General features: G+C 43.3%; 1 long non-coding RNA gene across 1 annotated transcript in view; it reads right to left on the minus strand.

The window, feature by feature from the left end:
- The window catches only part of LOC311007831, a 434,756-nt gene extending 427,469 nt beyond the window's left edge, over positions 1 to 7,287 (minus strand). Inside the window, exons 1-2 of the long non-coding RNA XR_014596440.1 lie at positions 7,182 to 7,287; positions 6,880 to 7,125 (exon numbers count right to left, since the gene is read on the minus strand). This is a non-coding gene — a long non-coding RNA (uncharacterized lncRNA). The remainder of the gene's footprint in view (positions 1 to 6,879; positions 7,126 to 7,181) is intronic.
- Positions 7,288 to 7,556: the final 269 nt, after the last annotated feature.

Raw genomic sequence — 7,556 nt, forward strand, 5'->3', positions numbered from 1 at the left:
TTAATTAATATCCTGCGGTTAAAGAAGACTCAATATTCTTAATTTGAAATAATTTGGGAAACCGTAATTAAACACCCTGTAGCATGAAATTAGAAGCCAATCTTCATTTTATCCTTTCCAGTATTTCACAGTATCATACAAATATGAATTAAATATACAGTGAAAATGTTGAGGCAACAGGATGATTTGTTCCTTTTTACATTTATTTTATCCTCGGGATATTTGTTATTTCTAATATATTTTACAGTTACTGATTGCATGTCAGTAGATTAAAGTGAGGGAAGCTGTAGAAGTGGAGCAGAGATTCTGGTGCAAAGAAGGGAAGGAGTGCTGACAGGAGTTTGCAAACCAGTACAGTTTTGTGGGAAAAAATGTAATTGTAAAAGAAAATTGAAATAAAACATGAATGTTTAAAACCAAAATTATCTTTATAAGCACTGATGTGAATTTAAAATGAATTTGACGTGGATTTAAATTTGTTCTCATTGAGGCCTTTCACTATAAATATATGTCCAGAACACATAACACAGACAGATGCAGTAAAGGTTCATTCTGCATTTATAGGATGATGTACAGTGACTCACTGGTTATCTCTTGTACATCATAGTATCAATAATTTATGCTGACACCACGATCAGTAATACTCGAGTCTACATCCTCCTCTTCCATTGTTACTCCAGCATTACTCCTATTACCACAACCACTGCAATATGTTATTACAGGAAAAGCCCATAAAGCATACATCATCTGCTCATTAGTCTTTAATGAATACAGTTGTAAACAAGTGCATTCATCTGTGGGTCAAATCACATTTAAATGAATTAATGACTTCATTAGCTGCAGCCTGCATCAGCCACAGGAAGCAAGCATGCCCTTGATGTGTGATGGACAACACATACTGTTTTGACCACTAGCATGGAGAGCAGGGGAGTGTACGGGGAGAAAGGTGCATGATGGGAGCTCTGTGTAGAAATAAAGACAGTGAGATGATATAATTGAATAAGAGGGGCGTTGTGGGACAGGGGGGAGAAAAGAAAACAAGGGAGTTATGATGAGATGATGTTGGGAGAAAGGTCTAGGGATGGTAACTAGTGGAGGAGAGGAGGGAAAGAATTGCAGGGGAGAGGGGAGGGGTGGGGCGGGGTGGCTGAAGGTCGCGGTGAGAGTGGTGTAATAGGAGAGTGAGGAAGCATTAGGGGGAGCGAGGGAGAGATAAAGAGGGAGAGAAATAGGATAGAGAAAATGAAAAAATAAAACAGTCCAGGGAAGACAGAGGCGTGAGAGACGGCGGAGTGAAAGAGGTGGAAGATATATAGATCATGAGGAAGAGAAGAAAAAGATGAAGGAGGGATGATTCAAGACAGGGGAGAAATAAGTACAGTTAATGAAGAGGGAGGCAGACGGAGGGAGAGACTGTGTTTGTGTGTGCTGCAGACGCAGGGAGGCGAGATGGGGGAAGCCCGGCAGATCTTGTCTGGAGGGGAAATTGCATTGCTAAGGATTTATTGCTTCAAGTGTAATTGGGTTCAACCAGCGCCAGGAGAGAAAATCCATTGAAGTCTCCTCTCCGGTGCAGCGGAGAGCAGGTTGTTGATCTGCTGCTGCTGCTGCTGCTGCTGCTGCTGCTGATGCAGAGCGAGGTATTAACACACAATCATCTCCCCTGAAGTGAACGCACCTAAATATCATAATAGCAGGAGGACAGGCAGGAAAAAGCCTCATCATTTTAGATACTTAGCAACTCAATGTGTCACCCCACTCAACTGACCGGCTGAGCCGCTCTGTCCCGGATGGTGCTTTGATTCCACCTGAGTACATCCTGGTTATTATGGGCTGTTAACATTAGCTCCACCGTTAAAACTCAGACTCACTTTCCCTGCATAGATGTGGTTTGCAGGGGGAGGAAGACGAGTCATGGCCCTGATCCTGCCTCTATTTAGTGGCTCGGTTTTCTGTTGTTTTGTTTTCTTTAGTTCCTGTTTTATTTTGTAGTAGTTCTTGTGTATTGTATTCTTGTGTTACTTCCTGTGTTTTCCCTCCACACTCTCCTTGCACACCTGTCCTGTGTTTCACCTCCTCAGCCCTGCCCAGCTCCTTGTGTGTCTCCACCAATCAGCTTTCTTTGCCCTCCTGTCTCCTCACCTGTTGCTTGTTGCTTTGAATAGTTCTGTTGTTTTGTGTGTCTTTCAGTTGTCCGATCATTGTGTGTTTGTCATGGTGTTTTGTTTTCCTGCCTATCTGCCAGCTCTTGCATTTGGGTCCACCTGCTTCCCTCACCCTGACAGAGAGTTTGGAGAGCAGCTGGTGACGGCCTAGGGTGGACAACAGAATGGTGCTTTAAAGGGGAACTATGCAAGTCCGCTCGCTTTTCCACTGTTTTGGTTACCCTGCTCTCAGCCATGTGCATCTGTTTACAACGAAGCCGGTGAAAAATCAATAAATGGAGAGGTGGATAGCGTTACAACATATACAATGTTACGCCGCGTGTGTGTTTGTGTAGTCTTGACCGTCATAAACAAAAGATTACAGGTTACGGAGCACGTTTGTGTTGCGGTGCTGCAGAGAGGAGAGCTGGGCCAGGTAGCCTACTACACTGATGTTGCAAGGTTGGTTTTCAGCCGTGAGACGCCAGCAGAGAGCCTCCGTTGTCACTCCTAACAAGTCACAAGTCATGTAGTTAACTATCAAATTACTCCAGAGCTTTTTAATTAAGGTTAAAATGTAGCATGGCCACGGGAGAAATCCTGCTTAGTCCCTCTTTAAATAAACAAAATGCACAAGAACTGAACTACAAAATAGAACAGGAACTAAAGAAAACAAGAGTCCAAAACAACAGAAAACCGAGCCACTAAATGGCGGCATGCTCAGGGCCATGACACTGGTCATGTTTATGAAGGATTTGACTTTTTAAATATTGTCCAGGAGATCCTCTAGAACTTTTTATACAGGCAGCAGATGTCATGAAAATTAGGTTGGATTATAAAAAATCTTGATGCCAATTTTGAAGAGGCTTTTCATTTCCTCTGCCACCAAATGTAGTTTGTTGCCAGGAGCGAGTATGGGGAATGTCATTTTGTTGTGTTTACAAGACAAGTGGTTATAATACGCTCTCTGAGCAGCACACACAACTTAAAGCAAATTGAGGATGTCACAGTGATGCAGTATCATAATGTGATACCATGGGCCGCGGAAAGCAGGAATTGATTTAAATGAAATGATTTAACCCTGTAGGTGTGGGCAGGGCCGGCCCTAGGATTTTGGTGGCCCTAAACTAGATTTTGTTTGTGGCCCCCAAAACTCTCCAAGCCAGGGCTCTATATTTTTCCCAAGGAGCACATGTGCTCTTAAGTTAAATATTTGGGAAAAAGAAATTTCGGGGAAAATGAAAGCCTGTTTAACCCTTAAATAATTTTTACATTTGAGAACAGTAAAAACACTCCTAACCATCAACTAAATCCTTTTCGCAGTTCGCTCCTATATTTTCTTAAGGAGCAAATGCAAGTGAAACGCTGCAGAGCCCTGCAAGCCCAAACACCAAATCACACACACTGTTTACAACTGAATGAACACACACATTGTATGAACTGAATTGAACTCTGGTTGGGACCTCTCTGATCATGTGCCCACCACCCCCACCCCCGCGGTTGTGGCCCTGAACAACCGCATAGAGCATTTAATGCCAGGAACCAGCCCTGGCTGTGGGTGAGAAAAGTCATGATGAAGTTTGATTCTGTACACACAATGTTTTGACAGCACCGCTGAGTAAAGCACTGAGTAGTTGTTTGTGCAAACTCACATCTTTCCATTTGACTGAGCGGGGGCTGCTGAAGAGCTGGTGTTGTGTGCATTTCCACTGGTTAGCCACCACCCCACATACACTGCAGCACGCTGGAAGAAGTTGTGTATTTTAATGATTGAATCAAAAGCCGGCAGTTAATTCCTGCTCGGTCTAATTAGCTGTTACACACTGTGGAGCCAGGACAGAAGCGGCATATTAATGTTACTTAATTCCCAAATCCTGTCTCATAACTTGTTTCAGACTCGTGCTTTGACCACCAAATAACCTCCGCATTCACGCAGGCTGCTTTTATCCATCGGAGGGGACGACTGCCAACCGTGATTAATACAAACATCTCTGCCTCTACTCTCCTTGTGAGTGTGTTTAGCTCAGAAACTGTGACCAAATACGACCTCAAGTGTAGGGGATCCTGGGCGTGAGATGCATCATTTCTCTTCCTGCTGGTTTAATAGTTACTTGAAATCCTTTTCTCTCAGAAGGAGAAACATTATAGTGCGGTATCACTGCACAAATACAGGTTTTCCATAACTTAAAGGATAATTGCCGTTTTTACTAAATGGATCTTATTTCTAGCATGAAATACTATCATTAATTCACCCAGATAACTTTGGTGTCATTACAAGTCGTTCCAACGAAATTAGATGCAGCTGAGAGCCGCGTATATCCATATAATGGAGTCTACAGGGCAGCAGAATGCGGCCTCTAAGTAACACATTATCTGCAATATTTTGTTATGATAGGCTAGTGCTATTCCCCTCTGAGTTAGCTGTTATCAACATCCGGGGTCTGTAGGTTGACCTACTGACCTCTGACCTGGATGATGTCATCTCCGACCGCCGCGCGGCGCGGCTTGTTGCTACCACTAATGCTACGGTTCGTTTCTGCGTGTTTCTGACTTGTCAGAACAAAATGAGCAGCTGGATGAAGTTCAGCTTCCACAGGCTTCCTCTCCTCAACCTGGACTCACTAAAGCTCTGTCTAGTTGAGCTAAAAATGGACCCGAATGCCGAAGTGGAATCATCAGAATGAGCCTACGTACAGCGCTCGGAGATGACATCATCCAGGTCAGAGGTTAGTAGGTCAACCTACAGACTCCAGATGTTGATAACAGCTAACCCCGGACTCAGAGGGGAACAGCACTAGTGTATCATAACAAAATATTGGTGAAATGAAGGAGTTTCTCTGCAGATAATGTGTTATTTAGAGGCTGCATTCTGCTGCCCTGTAGACTCCTTTATACGGCTATACGCGGCTCTCGACTCGATCTAATTTCCTCGGAACAACTTGTAATGACACCAAAGTTATCTGGGTGAGTAAATGATCGTATTTTATGCTAGAAATAAGGTCCAGATTGTAAAAAACGGTAATTATCCTTTAACTTCTTTGGGGACCACAGATTGGGGGGGCTCCCCAGGTGTGAATTCAGTTTGATCCTGACACTGCATTTATCACTGGTGTGTGATACTGTAGCTACACTATGCTGTTCCAGCAGTATTTCTAAACATGACTCATAGCAGCCTTCTCCACATACAGTACTGTATGACATTGATGCATGAGAGTAATGTACAGTAAAACTGTTCCATTTCCTGTGACATGTTGTATGGGGGAAATCGACTGCACACTATACCATAACATTTACCATACAGATACAGCCATCAATACATGCACACACAGGAGAGATGCAGATCTTTAATTTGGATGACAACAGAAGCGTGATGGAGTCGAATTCAAAAGGGTTTCCTGGTGCGCCATGGGAGGGGTCTTATGGATCTGTGTGTGTGCAAGTGTGTATGTGTGTGTGTAGTCACTCCACCCGCCACTGCAGTGCGATTCCCCTCTCTCCCTGACATGCAGCAGCGTTCACAAACCCACACTGCAGAACAGAGCAAGTCTGGCTCTGCATACAAATGGAGAGAGAGGGAGAGAGACAGACAGAGACAGTGAGGGAGGGAGGGAGAGAGAGAGAGCCAGAGAGAAAGAGAGAGACAAAGAGAGAGAGATGAAAGAGAAGAAGCCCCTCTCCTCCTCTCTCTCACCTCTGCAGTGAGCCTGTCACCCCGCCCCAGCTGAGCAGGTTACAGCTCTGCAGTTCATACAAAGGGATTCTCCTTTCCCAGGCTTTCCCTCCTCCTGCGGAGGGGGGGAGAGGAGAGGAGAGGAGAGGAGAGGAGAGGAGAGGAGAGGAGAGGAGAGGGGGCGGAGGGGGGCAGGTAGCTGCAGACTGGCAGTCGGGGCTGTGCAGCAGAGACTCTCTGCTTTGTCTTGATAACGATATTGACCGGCTCTAAAAATGGAAGACGCATTGATTGAGGCGCAGGGAGTGTGTCTGATGAGAGGGGCTGCAGGGACCCAGACTTAATGTGACACAAAGCGTAATCAGAGCAGAGCTGCAATAATGATTTGCTTAATTCACTTAGTTTGGCGACTTAAGAACGGTGTCAAATACCGAAGAAATGCACGTTTGATATATTTGTTTTTCAGAGAGTTGCAGTGCAGCAGCATTGAATATGTAACTGGAACCAATGCAAGGTTTTATGGGCAAGGGGAGATGGATGATGACATTTGATAGCCAGCAGTTATTTGTGCTCGGAGACCATGGAGCAATAATCGGTCAAGGGTAAACTGCAGTCTGGGCTGCAACAGATATTTCTTCATTTGTTCTTGGTGTAAAACTCAGAGAAGCTGGATATGCATCTATCACTATGAGCTGAGGGAAGGTTTTGACCACTGCTGTCAAAGCCTTTCATTTCACACCATCAGCGGTTACAAAAGTTGTCTCGAATTGAATGAATTTGCAACTCAAGAGCTCCTGAACTTTTATTTACAAGCCTCAGTTGCTTTATAGTGGTCCATTATGTTCTTTCTCTATGGCAATGCATTGTTACAGTACATTTGAGCTAAGGTCAGTTTTTACGATCAAGCTGAAATAAAAAGCTGGATCACCCTCAAGGAAACCTCCAGCCAAGTCTAAAAGGTTGCAAGATTACATTACAAACATTTACCTTTGCTCATTTTGGCAGACGCTTCTATCTAAAACAACTTCTGGTGACAGACAACACTGATGCTCCATTGCAGTAGACCTTCACTGCAAAAACTCAAAATCTTTCCAAGAATATTTGTCATATTTCTTGTCAAAATGTCTCATTTCTAGTCAAAACTAAACTCTTTTCACTTAAAATAAGACTCATAACCTAAAAATGAACTTGTTTTTAGATCATTTTCATTTGTTTTAAACTAATTTTCACTTGAAATAAGTAGAAAAATCTGCCAGTGAAAGCAATTTTTTTTGTGCTTGTAATAAGAAAGAAAAACTTGCTCCACTAACCCTCTTATTTCAAGTGACAAATGCTTGAAAGAAGTAAAAAAAAAAGTGTCTAAAAACAAGCTACTTTTTAATGTGATGAGTCTAATTTTAAGTATAATAAGATTTGTTTAGACTAGAAATAAGACAAATATTCTTGGTAAGATATTGAGTTTTTGCAGTGTTGGAATATGCTGAAAATTGCTGAGTGCTAAAGCTGTTTAATGTGTGCAAATACAATGGGTGAAGAAGTGCCCCCTAAGTGCACAGTAAAAGCTGGTGAGACATGTTATGGTGTTGGAGGCATTAGGAGAGGAGATGCTCTCTTTAAAGATGAATCTTCAAGAGGTTCTTGGAGACAGAGAGCGATGTCTCTGCTCTGATTGGATTCGGTTGCTGGTTCCACTGGGTAAACACAGACGAGAACAGTCTGGACTGAGATGGCCTTATGTCCAG

Source organism: Trachurus trachurus, assembly GCF_905171665.1.
Source record: "Trachurus trachurus genome assembly, chromosome: 24".
In the NCBI taxonomy this organism is placed as follows: domain Eukaryota; kingdom Metazoa; phylum Chordata; class Actinopteri; order Carangiformes; family Carangidae; genus Trachurus; species Trachurus trachurus.